The 14,760-nt window shown below is 41.9% G+C and overlaps 1 protein-coding gene across 1 annotated transcript in view; it reads right to left on the reverse strand.

The window, feature by feature from the left end:
* Window positions 1-14,760, reverse strand: part of LOC124857776 (phospholipid phosphatase-related protein type 4) — a 60,939-nt gene that overhangs the window by 17,327 nt on the left and 28,852 nt on the right. The gene's annotated exons all lie outside the window — the stretch shown is intronic.

Here is a 14,760-nt window from a genome sequence, read left to right on the forward strand (position 1 = left end):
GTACTCCTTCCACCACCCAATGTTGTCCCCAGTTGAGGTCAGCAGGTCCCCACCCCCACTGTAAACAGTGTTGGCGAAGCACTGCTTCCCCATCCTTAGGCGCTTTCACTGGCCGACGGCTCCACCAGACGTTCCCAGCAGACCCTCACTATACGCTTGGGCTTGCCAAGTCTGTCTAGCTTTCTCCTCTCTCAGCGGATCCAACTCACTGGACAGCTCAGCCCCTCTCTTACACTTAACCCGAGTGTCCAAAACATGCAGCCGAAGGTCTGAAGACACAACAACAAAGTCAATCATTGACCTCCTGCCTAGGGTGTCCTGGTGCCAAGTGCACTGATGAACACCCTTATGCTTAAATATGGTGTTCATTACGGACAATCCGTGACTAGCACAGAAGTCCAATAAGAAAACATCAATCGGATTCAGATCAGGGAGGCCATCCCTCCCAATCACGCCTCTCCAACTGTCACTGTCATTTCCCACGTGGGCACTGAAATCCCCCAGCAGAATAACAGAGTCCTCGGGAGGGGCACTATGCAGCACCCCTGACAGGGACGCAAAGATAGCTGGGTACTCTGCACTACCGCTTGGCCCGTAGGCCGAAACGTCAGTCGGAGGGCGCAGGGATACGACCCTCTCATCCACTGGGGTAACCCCCAACGCTGAGCTGGGGGGCAACAGGCAAACCCAACCCAGCTCGTCGCCTCTCACCACGGGCCACTCCAGAGTAGAAGAGAGTCCAGCCTATCTCGAGGAGCTGGGTTCCAGAGCCCACGCTTGTGTGTGAAGGTGAGCTCGACTATTTCTAATCGATATCTCTTGACCTTCCGTACAAGCTCAGGCTCCATCCCTCCCAGCGAGGTGACATTCCACGTCCCGAGAGCCATCTTAAGCATCTGGAGATCGGGCCGTCAAAGTCTCCACCTTCGTCCACTGCCCGAATCTACAGGTCCTTCTCAAAATATTAGCATATTGTGATAAAGTTCATTATTTTCCATAATGTCATGATGAAAATTTAACATTCGTATATTTTAGATTCATTGCACACTAACTGAAATATTTCAGGTCTTTTATTGTCTTAATACGGATGATTTTGGCATACAGCTCATGAAAACCCAAAATTCCTATCTCACAAAATTAGCATATTTCATCCGACCAATAAAAAAAAAGTGTTTTTAATACAAAAAACGTCAACCTTCAAATAATCATGTACAGTTATGCACTCAATACTTGGTCGGGAATCCTTTGGCAGAAATGACTGCTTCAATGTGGCGTGGCATGGAGGCAATCAGCCTGTGGTACTGCTGAGGTCTTATGGAGGCCCAGGATGCTTCGATAGCGGCCTTTAGCTCATCCAGAGTGTTGGGTCTTGAGTCTCTCAACGTTCTCTTCACAATATCCCACAGATTCTCTATGGGGTTCAGGTCAGGAGAGTTGGCAGGCCAATTGAGCACAGTGATACCATGGTCAGTAAACCATTTACCAGTGGTTTTGGCACTGTGAGCAGGTGCCAGGTCGTGCTGAAAAATGAAATCTTCATCTCCATACAGCTTTTCAGCAGATGGAAGCATGAAGTGCTCCAAAATCTCCTGATAGCTAGCTGCATTGACCCTGCCCTTGATAAAACACAGTGGACCAACACCAGCAGCTGACACGGCACCCAGACCATCACTGACTGTGGGTACTTGACACTGGACTTCTGGTATTTTGGCATTTTCTTCTCCCCAGTCTTCCTCCAGACTCTGGCACCTTGATTTCCGAATGACATGCAGAATTTGCTTTCATCCGAAAAAAGTACTTTGGACCACTGAGCAACAGTCCAGTGCTGCTTCTCTGTAGCCCAGGTCAGGCGCTTCTGCCGCTGTTTCTGGTTCAAAAGTGGCTTGACCTGGAGAATGCGGCACCTGTAGCCCATTTCCTGCACACGCCTGTGCACGGTGGCTCTGGATGTTTCTACTCCAGACTCAGTCCACTGCTTCCGCAGGTCTCCCAAGGTCTGGAATCGGCCCTTCTCCACAATCTTCCTCAGGGTCCGGTCACTTCTTCTCGTTGTGCAGCGTTTTCTGCCACACTTTTTCCTTACCACAGACTTCCCACTGAGGTGCCTTGATACAGCACTCTGGGAACAGCCTATTCGTTCAGAAATTTCTTTCTGTGTCTTACCATCTTGCTTGAGGGTGTCAATAGTGGCCTTCTGGACAGCAGTCAGGTCGGCAGTCTTACCCATGATTGGGGTTTTGAGTGATGAACCAGGCTGGGAGTTTTAAAGGCCTCAGGAATCTTTTGCAGGTGTTTAGAGTTAACTCGTTGATTCAGATGATTAGGTTCATAGCTCGTTTAGAGAACCTTTTAATGATATGCTAATCTTGTGAGATAGGAATTTTGGGTTTTCATGAGCTGTATGCCAAAATCATCCGTATTAAGACAATAAAAGACCTGAAATATTTCAGTTAGTGTGCAATGAATCTAAAATATATGAATGTTAAATTTTCATCATGACATTATGGAAAATAATTAACTTTATCAAAATATGCTAATATTTTGAGAAGGACTTGTATTTGCACTGGTCCCTCATGGTTCCCCTTGCAGGTGGTGGGCCCATTGAGTGATGGCCCCGTGTCTCTTGTTCGGGCTTGGCCTGGCCGGGTCCCGCAAGGAGCAACCTGACCACCAGGTCCTCTCCCACAAGTCCCAACCCCAGGCCTGGCTCCAGGGCTGGGGTCAGGGCAGGCCTGAAGCTCTTTGCATGACTCAAATTGTGTTGAAAAAATACTGTCAGCTGAAAGAGGGTGTTAACAATGGTGGACTGTTGGCTTTCCAAAAAAAATGGTCATACAGTCCTGTTAGGTCAAATTAATAAGGTCTGCCTGATATTTTTTGAAAACAATTATTCTTTTCAATATATCTTATTTTCAGAATCAGAATTAGCTTTATTGCCAACTTTGTACAGACAAACAAGGAATTTGACTCCGGTACACTTTGCTCTCAGTGAGGATTGTTTTTTGTGTTTTTTCCAAGATATCTTTGAATTCATGTCATCACGTTTTAAAATACAGAATCCAGACTTTATGATTGTAGAACATTCCAACAAATGCTTAGTATGCAGGGCTACATTAAAAGAGCTCAAAGAGATTTACTTCATATGGCTGATCCGTATCTGTTCTCCAACGTGGAAGACGTGTATTGCCCTGATCAACTGTTGAGCTGAAACTAAGACTAGTTGGTTAAATAATAAGCAGTAAGAGAGTGTGAGTGAGCTCATAGCCTGGGTTCTGGCTATGAAAGTAAGGATTCATTTTTTGGATGTAGTCGTTAGGGATGGGTAGCTTTCCAGCTGTTTGTGTTGTAAGATCTCAGCTGTTTCAAACCTTTCTTCAACATCAAAACCCTTAACTGACAACGTAGTGTTTCTTCTTAATAATGCACAACTTAAAACCCAGCCATGTTGCTGGCTGCAGACGAGGCGCTAACGGATGCAGGCATGCTAACTGTGCCGAATGCTGGAGTTGTAGGTGTAGATCTAAGGTTGATGAAAATTGTGCACTCTTTATCCTGGAGAAAAATCTGTTACTTAACCAGATGCTTCTTCAGATTAGAAGGATTCCCGCCACTGGCCTTGCACTTCGCGTCACAAATATTGCAGCGAGTGTGTTACAGCTCGGCTCCTTTAGTCATAACAAAAGCACGGGGAGACACGGATGTAACCAGTTAAGCTCTTTATTGAGCCATAACAAAACAATAATTGATAATCAGTGTATGTGTAATCAGTATATATGTTTAACTAATGTAGATGCAGGCGAATGATTGCCATGAATGAACTCTCAAATGATACTAAGTGTTGAAGTTGCAAAAATCTATTTATCAGGTAGACAAGATTTTGGCCCACAGCAGCTGCAGCGTGCACCGGATGGCAGAAGCAGGGCGCTGGGGCCTAGTGGATCCTGCGGGCTGGCACTTCAGGTGCACCTCGTAAAAAAGAAAAGAAATATAAGAGACAATATTCAAAATAAATAATAATTTAGAGAGAAGGATCTGTCACATAGCATTTTGAAAAGTGGAGCCACACTTTCCAGCGCTAACTATCAGCCATGCTTTGCTGACTGTTGCAGCGGCTACTGACGTCATTACGCTCTTGTGCGCGCAATATTGTGTTCATGTCTGGCATGGAAAATCGCCCACTCTTCCACTCCCTCAGTGTCACAATGATGCATTAGGTACCGAAACATGGTACTGTTAGATGTTAGATTTTACGTGTATCGGTACTCGGTAGTACTGACGGAATTCAATAGGTACCTATAAAAGTATTGAATTCGGTACCCATCCCTAGTAGTTGCACACTTGTGTTTTAATTTTAAGCTGATAATAAATGTGTCTACGAAGGAATCGGTTAAATGGACAACTAACTCCACTATCCTTTTTTAATTTGCAGCATCACTTACTGATTTAAAAAAAAAAAAAACAAGACCAATCCTGGTGTGTTTTTGTAGTTTTGAGTATGAGCGAGTTGAGTGTTCTCTTTCATAGAGAACCTGTCCGTAACTTTAATCATCAGCTCCTGAGGATTTATGCTGCTGGCTGCTTGAAGACCAATCTTCGCCTGATGCATAACCTTCTCTGTAGACTCAAGGTTGCTAGAATATAAACTATCTATGTGTGTAACTGGAAGGTGCAGATATAGGGGAGTGAAAGCTTAGGGAGTGAAGCATAGAGAGTCCAAGGTCATAAATTAGTGAATAACAAGGGAGAAAGGCTAGAGAGAGGGCAAGGTCGTAAATAGATGAAGGATGGGGGTGAAGGAGACACGGAAGATGAGTTTACCAGAAGAAAATAACCAGAAGCACTCCTTATTTGGATATAAGGAACTGTTGTATTGTTGCTGGGAGGCGTCTGTAGACAGAATGATTGTGTATGTTGTTGAGAATTAAAATCATGTAATTTCATGTCATTGGTTTAGTTTGCATGTGAGAACATTAAACTGAGATTTAACATGAGTGAGCCTTGGGGAGAGATCACAGCAGGGGTCAGGGTGGCACAAGGGTGAAACAGGGGTTAGAAGGTTCTCGGCAGCTGCAAGCCGTAAAAGCTGGCTGTAGGGACAATAAAGCAATAAATGTCAACTTTTTGCCGTGGTATAGATGCCACAAGGAAGCTTGGCTGATTTACAACACCTGATGGAAAAAGGGAAGGCACAGTCATTAAGCTTTGAAGTCCACAGTATAAAGATGTACTGAAAACTTGTAATGACAGAGACATCTGGGTAAAGACAGCCATGCTTTGCTGAAAATCCATCTCTCTCTGTAAGGGCCCTTATATAACTTCTCTCTTCTTGTTGTAATTGTCCTTCATTGTGTTATTTTGTATATTCATTTTGCATTAGAAATCATTGGACTTATTATCTTCCAAATTAAACTTGCGTTAATCTTAATTTCCTGCTCTTCATCTGTTCTTTCTCACGACATCCGGACTAGGAGAGGTTGAGGCCGCAAAGATATAAGTGATAGCATTAAATACCTCAACAATGTGTACTGCATAGCAGCGAGGGGTATATAAAGGTATTGTGGCACACCTCCAAAGGAGACAACACACAGACGTTTCCAGGTACCCGTGTAAGTGTGTTTCTCCTCTCTGAATTCAGATTGGTTTTAATAAACTCGTGGAAACGTACAACTGATCTCTGACTGAGGATTGTCCTTTGGGGTGCCAAATAAAAAGAGTTGATGAGAGGTGGGGAGTAATGTAAGAGTTAACTGACGGCCAGTAAAGTTTTTCTACCTCGACATTAGTATCTTTTTAAGCAACAGTTTCTCTCGGGTTGCACTTCCTTGAGTGTCTGGCTGTACTCAATTCTTATCTTGGTCTGTGTGCAGCTGGTCTTGCAATAACCAAAGGCAGTACCAACTGTCCTGTTCTACTCCCCAATTGAAATGTCTAAATGTCACAAACCCATCTGATATGTCTGTACACTCTACTGTATAAATAAAATGAAGCTGAGGTAATCACACTTGTAGCTCACACTCTGGTGTGTGGCTGCCCTCGCTGCGAGAAAGTTAAAGAATCTCTGTGTCGTTCCTCTGAGTCTGACTGTTGGTTTGGGTTGGCCACTCACTCCAACCACCTAACAATTTAATATTTTAAAATGGATGATAACAAGCTATGAGCTTCTTTTCCCAGCTTCGACAGCTATCGGCTGTTGTAAATATGAATCTGAGAATATTATTTAATATTAATATTTTAATATTAATATTTTAATATTTTACCAAATAATATTCCGGTCTGTTAAGGGTTGTCCTGTGAATACCAGCCCCATTAAGGCGATGGTATTAGGACAAAATAGAAAGGTGTGAGACGAGCTCTGGCATTATTGAACAGCATAAACTCTGCACACATATGGAATGAATTCACACAATTTCTTAAAATACAAGAATTTATTAACAAAAATAAGTCAACTCAAAGTCAAACATATTTCAATCAACAAACTCTTTACTTTGCTAAAACAATCCAACTAAACTACCAAGCAGAATTAAAGAATAATGAAGACTAATGGACTATGTACAATATAAACAAGTTGATTAAAGATGATTAGAAATCATGACCAAAAAGAGTGATGCAACGTTACCATGCAATGTTTATGTTTGAGAACCAAGGATTATCTTGAAGAATCTGGAAGTGAAGTTAAGTTAGTTTTGGAACTAACTTAGAAAATAATCAGCAACCTTTAGACAACCCTTCACAATGCAAGATCAGATTAAATATTATTTTAATAAAATAATGTTTTAAATAATGATCTGCTGAATAAAACCAACCTCCTGGATGACTAATTCTCAACGGTGTCTAATTAACTGCCTTTATTTATTAAAATAATATTTGAAGAAATATTATTGAGTATTTTGGAAAAGAGCCAAATCTTTCTGGAGAAATGGGGCTTAATGGTGTTTACTTAGTTATCAACTCTAGCAAATGATGTTCAGGGACTTATTCACTAACAACCTTTCTGTTGACTAGCCTTAATGCTAGCACACGTGTTCTTACCGGCTGGCCGTTGGGCTAACAAAGAAGCTAGCTAAAGTGCTAAGCTAGAGATAGCTTAGCGCCAGAATCAACACATACCTTTAAAATACCAGGGTTAAAATGCATAAGCGCTGATGGCGCGTTATGAGCAATGTTCTGGTTAAAACCACCCTTTAAATAAAGTTTATCTTAGCTTCAAAACATACAAAGAACACGAACCGGCCTGTGTGCTACAGGTAGCATGCTAGCACCAAGATAGCCAAGTTCCACAAAACAAACTTCATAACATGAAAACGTTTAGATAATTTCATCCTAAACCAATCTGTTAATCTGCCCAAAACCCAACCTCTGACCCTGTTGAGTGAATGTTGTCCAAGGGCGAAGTTTGAAGAAGATATCCGTCGTGAACAAAGAGTTAGCTTCCCGCTAACTTCTTCAGTTTCTTCCGATCCGAAGGTGCGTTTGTTCTGTGAACAAAGGTTAGCTTCCCGCTAACTTCCTCAGTTTCTCCCGATCAGAAGGTGACCAGCTGTTCGTTACCGTAAACACGGTTGCGGCCGTCGTCTTTCCTCCAGACTCGGCTTGTCGAAACAGCTTCTCCACCGGCTTCTCTCGGAACACCGTTTGCTTCTGTGGGGCCTCGAAGAGAAAATGTAAGCAACTCTTACACCTTAATTTCCCCGTTCATGAATGAAAATACCGGATACACAGACAGTATTTCATTCTACTTAACTTTTGCAAATGATCGGTCCTTGGATCCAGTTGAATTTATGTCTTTTTGCCAGCAAAAGACATTCAGCGCGCTTTGTTCCCTCCTGACCGGTCACTCTGGGAGGCCGTATGGAAGAGAGAGACTTGTGGAAAGGTGGGGCTTTTATTTGGGTATTGGCGCCACAGGAAGTCCGCAGTTACCCCCTTTTCTGGCTGTGCTGGAAGAAGGTTAATGCACTTTATTTTGAAAGGTTCCAGGAAAGTATGTACCGGAGTTTTAATGTTGAAAACCCATGGCTCTGTGGTCCCAACATCCCCCCTTTTAGTTCTGAAGAATGGGACGAAATCCAGTCTTTGGGGCTAACAATCCGTCCTCAGCCATGTGAAAAGAGTCACTGGGTTCCTGTAGCAAGGCAGAGTTCAACAGTTCATTTTGGTTCAGAGGTTAGTGTTTGGACAGGAGTGAGGCAGGCTTGGGCAGAGACTAATACTAATAAAATGTTTTAAAGAACAAGCAAAAACAAAAATAAAAGTCATGTAATAATTTTCACACCATAATAATACTGCTTTTAAACCTTACTTTCTGAAGTTCAAACCATAAGAAAGAAAAAGATCAAAACAGAGTATAGGGTGTTGGAAATTATTTACCATCTTCATACCTTGTTTGATAGATTTTACAGGCTTGCCATATCTTTTAGGAACGCCGTTACCTCAGTTATAACACGCCTGCAGATTATCTCAAACTCCTCTGTGATGACATCTTTGGAGTGGCTCCACTGTTTACCACCAACCTTACAGTTCGATGTTGCACTGTGAAAAGGTGTTTGTCTTTTAACAGGTGGCTTGTCTTTTGGCTGACACCAGTTACCACCCCCCTGGTTCTGTTGCATCACTTGGGGACTTACTTTGCGCCTCTTCTTAGGCCTGTTCTCAGTTTGAATGTTTAACACTCTAACTTTGCCTTTTCCTGCTCTGTCTGAACTGACACGTGTTTCCCACAAAAGCTGAGCATATCTACGAGTCTCCTGCATAGAGAGATTCTCTGTTAGGCAATGCATGGTCACATCATACTGCACGCTAACGTGGAGGTTGTGAAGAAACAGAGACTTAAAAGTGTGGTCTTCTTCAAGACCTGGAGCATAACATCCCTGAAAATAAGCTGTCTTCAAACGGTGGAAATATTCTCTGGGAGGTTCGAACTGTTTTTGCAAAACTGTCAAAGCATTAATAGTGGCAGCGGCTTCATCTCTGTAAACATAGTACTCTTCTCTAAGAGCCTGGCAGAGAGCTGGATAGCTGTCACTAATTTCTGGAGGAAGAGTTTTTATGAACACATGAACACTCTTAGCTGTTGTTTTCCAAATAAGCCTCAGCTTCTCACGATCAGAAGGAAAACGCAAGTCAAGAAGACAATGTTCAACCTCACATAGGTAAGCATCAATATTTGACTCCTGGCTACCTGGATCAAAAACTTCTATGTCCTTAGCAAGGGATTCAAGCTGTTTGAAACGGACACGATGCTCCCAAGTTGGACCACGTCCATCTGAAAACTCACGTTGGTTAAAGTTCATGAAATGGTGGAAGATCATGACAAAACCTCTGGGGAAGGAAACAAGTTTTCTCATGATTTAAATGAGAGCTTTGTAATGAATGGACTCGTGCAAGTGGTGCTGGGTCAGGTTGGATTGAGTCACCTGAGAACCATGTGCTTCTCTCCTGGTACCTATGGGTCGACACAGAGTCAGAAAGGAGAGGGGTGCCGATCAGGCTGGAAGAGTGCTCCTCCCACTGAATCGGGCCACTTGTGCACGCTGAGTCCGGCACTTGGTCATCTTGGTGGTTGTTCACTGCACTGGGGTTTGGCAGGAAACCACTGGAGACCATCTGACTTCCAACATTTCGGTTAAGGTCTGTGGAAGTAAGTTGGACACTTTGGCTGAATTTAGGAGGGGGAGACTCTGACCTAGGTGCAGGATGCCTCCTTTCTGAGTCTCCCCCCTGCTGTGGCTGCTGCAGCTGCTGTGAGTGAAAATGCCAATTGGGTACCTGAGAGGTGGGGGTCTGTCCCCCCTTTAGGGATGAAGCTTTCTTGAGCTCATCTGCCTTCAGGTCCACTAACTTTGCTTCAGCTTTCTTGGTCCTCTCCTCAGCTTTTGAGAGCTCAAACTTTGCAGCATTCTCTCTTTGAAGGGCCATCTGATGGTCAGCCTGTAACTGAGAATATCTTTTAGCTTCCAGTTGTGATTTCTGCTGATACAACAAGGTAAGCTGACAAAGAACATCTGAAATCAGAGCATCTCCAGTCGAATACTTAATGAAGTTTACCAACTCCTGAATCCTCTGATCACATGTGGCAAGGTCAAACTGATTTAAAACATCCCGCTCATCTGGAGACAAACGGATGAGATCAGCAACCACCACCTTCTGCATCTCCACGTCTGCTGAATTCATAATGGAGTTTAATTCCATTATTCTGGCAGACACTACAAAACAACAACAAAGTTATGAGAATGTTGCTAAAAGCAACAACATCTAACAAATGTATGTCCAGCTATATATGTATATCTGACTATACATATATTGGAAACATTTGATTGTAAAATGGGTGCACCAGTTGATCATTCAACCTGTGACTTATGATAACACTATGCTCCAAGTGTTATAATGCTACTCCTTTCTCTAAGGATATTTGTGATTTTAGAGTTAATTTTTCACCTTTCTTTGGGAGAACTAGTGATTAGACACTACTCTTAACCTTTAAGGGAATTTTGTTTAAAATGCAAAGGGAAAAGAAAATTGCTACACCTCCTAAGTGAAATAATTGCAAAATTTACTTTTCATTCACCCCCCTTTATGGCAGGGTGATTAGTTTAAATTTGGGATTTAATCTGGCAAAAGTCCTGTTCTTTCAAACCATAAAACAAACTATAAAGTTCCTGAATGGATACATGCATCAAATTAGGTCAGATACTAAACTAACTGCCAAGTTAATTTAGTTTCAAATTGTGGTCTTACACAAAACACAGCCTCTGGATACAAATGTGCAGCAACTGTCTGGACATTGAGGTTAACTGAAGTCAAACCAAGTCTCAAGTTATTGCTTACACAGAAGAAACCAGACTGAGTCAGAACATCTAAAATTTTGCTTATGTAGCAGAGTTGATTGTTACTAGCACAGAGACATTGGAGTTATTAATTTTGACAAAAGTCTAAATTTGTGAACTCCTGGAGTGTCACGAGTTCTAATGTTCTCTTAAATATAATCAGTGACATCTGATGTTAGAACTCTGATGTTTTGAGTCCTATTGTGACCAGTGACAGCTGGTTTTAAGCTAATCACTTGGTACCTCAATAATGTGCAGTTGTGGTTTTATTCATTCACGTTTATGTACAGTGCAAGCTGTTCATAATAATGCCCACCCAGGGACGCCACTATGTTGTAAATATGAATCTGAGAATATTATTTAATATTAATATTTTAATATTAATATTTTAATATTTTACCAAATAATATTCTGGTCTGTTAAGGGTTGTCCTGTGAATACCAGCCCCATTAAGGCGATGGTATTAGGACAAAATAGAAAGGTGTGAGACGAGCTCTGGCATTATTGAACAGCATAAACTCTGCACACATTTGGAATGAATTCACACAATTTCTTAAAATACAAGAATTTATTAACAAAAATAAGTCAACTCAAAGTCAAACATATTTCAATCAACAAACTCTTTACTATGCTAAAACAATCCAACTAAACTACCAAGCAGAATTAAAGAATAATGAAGACTAATGGACTATGTACAATATAAACAAGTTGATTAAAGATGATTAGAAATCATGACCAAAAAGAGTGATGCAACGTTACCATGCAATGTCTATGTTTGAGAACCAAGGATTATCTTGAAGAATCTGGAAGTGAAGTTAAGTTAGTTTTGGAACTAACTTAGAAAATAATCAGCAACCTTTAGACAACCCTTCACAATGCAATTTCAGATTAAATATTATTTTAATAAAATAATGTTTTAAATAATGATCTGCTGAATAAAACCAACCTCCTGGATGACTAATTCTCAATGGTGTCTAATTAGCTGCCTTCATTTATTAAAATAATATTTGAAGAAATATTATTGAGTATTTTGGAAAAGAGCCAAATCTTTCTGGAGAAATGGGGCTTAATGGTGTTTACTTAGTTATCAACTCTAGCAAATGATGTTCAGGGACTATTATTCACTAGCTTGAAAACTAACAACCTTTCTGTTGACTAGCCTTAATGCTAGCACACGTGTTCTTACCGGCTGGCCGTTGGGCTAACAAAGAAGCTAGCTAAAGTGCTAAGCTAGAGATAGCTTAGCGCCAGAATCAACACATACCTTTAAAATACAAGGGTTAAAATGCATAAGCGCTGACGGCGCGTTATGAGCAATGTTCTGGTTAAAACCACCCTTTAAATAAAATTTATCTTAGCTTTAAAACATACAAAGAACACGAACCGGCCTGGGTGCTACAGGTAGCATGCTAGCACCAAGATAGCCGAGTTCCACAAAACAAACTTCATAACATAAAAACGTTTAGATCATTTCATCCTAATCCAATCTGTTAATCTGCCCAAAACCCAACCTCTGACCCTGTTGAGTGAATGTTGTCCAAGGGCGAAGTTTGAAGAAGATATCCGTCGTGAACAAAGAGTTAGCTTCCCGCTAACTTCTTCAGTTTCTTCCGATCCGAAGGTGCGTTTGTTCTGTGAACAAAGGTTAGCTTCCCGCTAACTTCCTCAGTTTCTCCCGATCAGAAGGTGACCAGCTGTTCGTTACCGTAAACACGGTTGCGGCCGTCGTCTTTCCTCCAGACTCGGCTTGTCGAAACAGCTTCTCCACCGGCTTCTCTCGGAACACCGTTTGCTTCTGTGGGGCCTCGAAGAGAAAATGTAAGCAACTCTTACACCTTAATTTCCCCGTTCATGAATGAAAATACCGGATACACAGACAGTATTTCATTCTACTTAACTTTTGCAAATGATCGGTCCTTGGATCCAGTTGAATTTATGTCTTTTTGCCAGCAAAAGACATTCAGCGCGTTTTGTTCCCTCCTGACCGGTCACTCTGGGAGGCTGTATGGAAGAGAGAGACTTGTGGAAAGGTGGGGCTTTTATTTGGGTATTGGTGCCACAGGAAGTCCGCAGTTACCCCCTTTCCTGGCTGTGCTGGAAGAAGGTTAATGCACTTTATTTTGAAAGGTTCCAGGAAAGTATGTACCGGAGGTTTAGTGTTGAAAACCCATGGCTCTGTGGTCCCAACACGGCTAAGGTAACACATGACTTAGGAGTCTATTAAGACCCAATTATCCAGAAAGGTTTGGTTCTTATTCAAATAATATTTCCTTAAATCTTATTGTACTAAATAAAGGCAGCTATTTAAAAAACCATTTAGAATTAGTCATCCGGAAGTTTGGTTTTATGCTATAAATAATATCGAATCTTAATGTTGCATCACTGCATTGGTCAACCATCTTTGATTTACTTGTTCATATTGTACATAGTTGGTCTTCTTTATTCTTTCATTCTTGGTAGTTTTAGTTGGATTGTTCTAGTGCAGTAAAGTGTTTGCCGATTAAAATATGTTTGACTTTGAGTTGACCTATTTCTCTTAATAAATTCTTGTATTTTAAGAAATTGTGTGAATTTATTCCATGTGTGTGCATAGTTTTGCTGTTCTGTAATGTCAGAGCTTGGCTCACCACTTTCACAATTGTCCTAATACCACCGCCTTATTGGGCATGGATGGGTTCAGACCTGCGCTATCATGTGGGGCTGTGTGAAGCACAAAACAGATTTGTCGAAGAAATCGGTCCCACAAGGTGTGTTTGTTGCCCACATAGGCATGGACAGCTCGTTTAAGTTGTCTATTCACATGCTCAGTTGCATTCATTTGTGGGTGATATGCTGTACTGAGTCTTTGTGTTGAACCCAGAGCTAACACAACATGTTTAAATAACTCACTAATAAATCTTTCATTTAAAAACTTGCTAGCCAAAACTTCAGCTATGGCCTTTTTAACTGTGCACACCTCGATCAACTGTCGAAAATAATCAATAAAGGCCAGAAAATAATCCTTTCCAGACTGAGTGCGGTGCACAGGACCCACAAAATCCACTCCGTTGTATTCCCAGTTCTTTTGAGGCATAATAGGGACCATAAGACCAGCTTGTCTCTGCAGACTTGGCTTTGTGAGCTGACAGACTGCAAAAGAATAACGTTTAACATCACCTGTCATGCCAGATCAAAAAAAGCTGTGTTGCAGTCTTATCATTGTTTTAGAAACACCAAGATGGCCACCAGTGGTCATGATAGTGCTCATGATACCAGGGCTGCTCTGGGTTTTTTGGATCATTATCTAATCCACCTCATCCCAACCTACAGACAGAGACTAAGAGCTTCCAAACCCAAGGTTCACACTGTTAAGATCAAAGCAGCCAAGAGAAGCTACAGTGAGAAGCTTAAGAACATCCTTTCTACTGGTGAGACTTCAGCTGTATGGACTGGTCTGAGAAACCTGACTACCTATAGGAGCCCCTCCACCCATCCTGAACAGAGTCGTCTCCTGGCCAACCGTCTGAATGGCTTCTACTGCAGACATGACAAGAAGCCGTTCACACCTCAAATCATCTCCTCTACATCCCATTCAGGAACAAATTTGACCCGTAAAACAACCAACCCCCCACCATCAGATCCTCTACCTGCACTAAAGATCTCCAAGGAAGATGTAAACAGGCTCTTTCAGCGCATGAAAACAAAGAAAGCTGGAGGACCTGATAACGTCTCCCCATCATGCCTGAAAGCCTGCGCACATCAACTCGCTCCGATCTTCACAAGGATCTTCAACAAATCACTGGAGAAATGTGAGGTCCCCTCCTGCCTCAAACGATCCACCATCATCCCGGTTCCCAAGAAACCCTCCATCCTAGGATTAAATGACTAAAGCCCTGTAGCCCTGACGTCTGTGGTCATGAAATCCTTTGAGTGGCTGGTATTGAAGCACCTGAAAGAC

The sequence above is a fragment of the Girardinichthys multiradiatus genome, chromosome 21, assembly GCF_021462225.1.
Source record: "Girardinichthys multiradiatus isolate DD_20200921_A chromosome 21, DD_fGirMul_XY1, whole genome shotgun sequence".
Taxonomy (NCBI): domain Eukaryota; kingdom Metazoa; phylum Chordata; class Actinopteri; order Cyprinodontiformes; family Goodeidae; genus Girardinichthys; species Girardinichthys multiradiatus.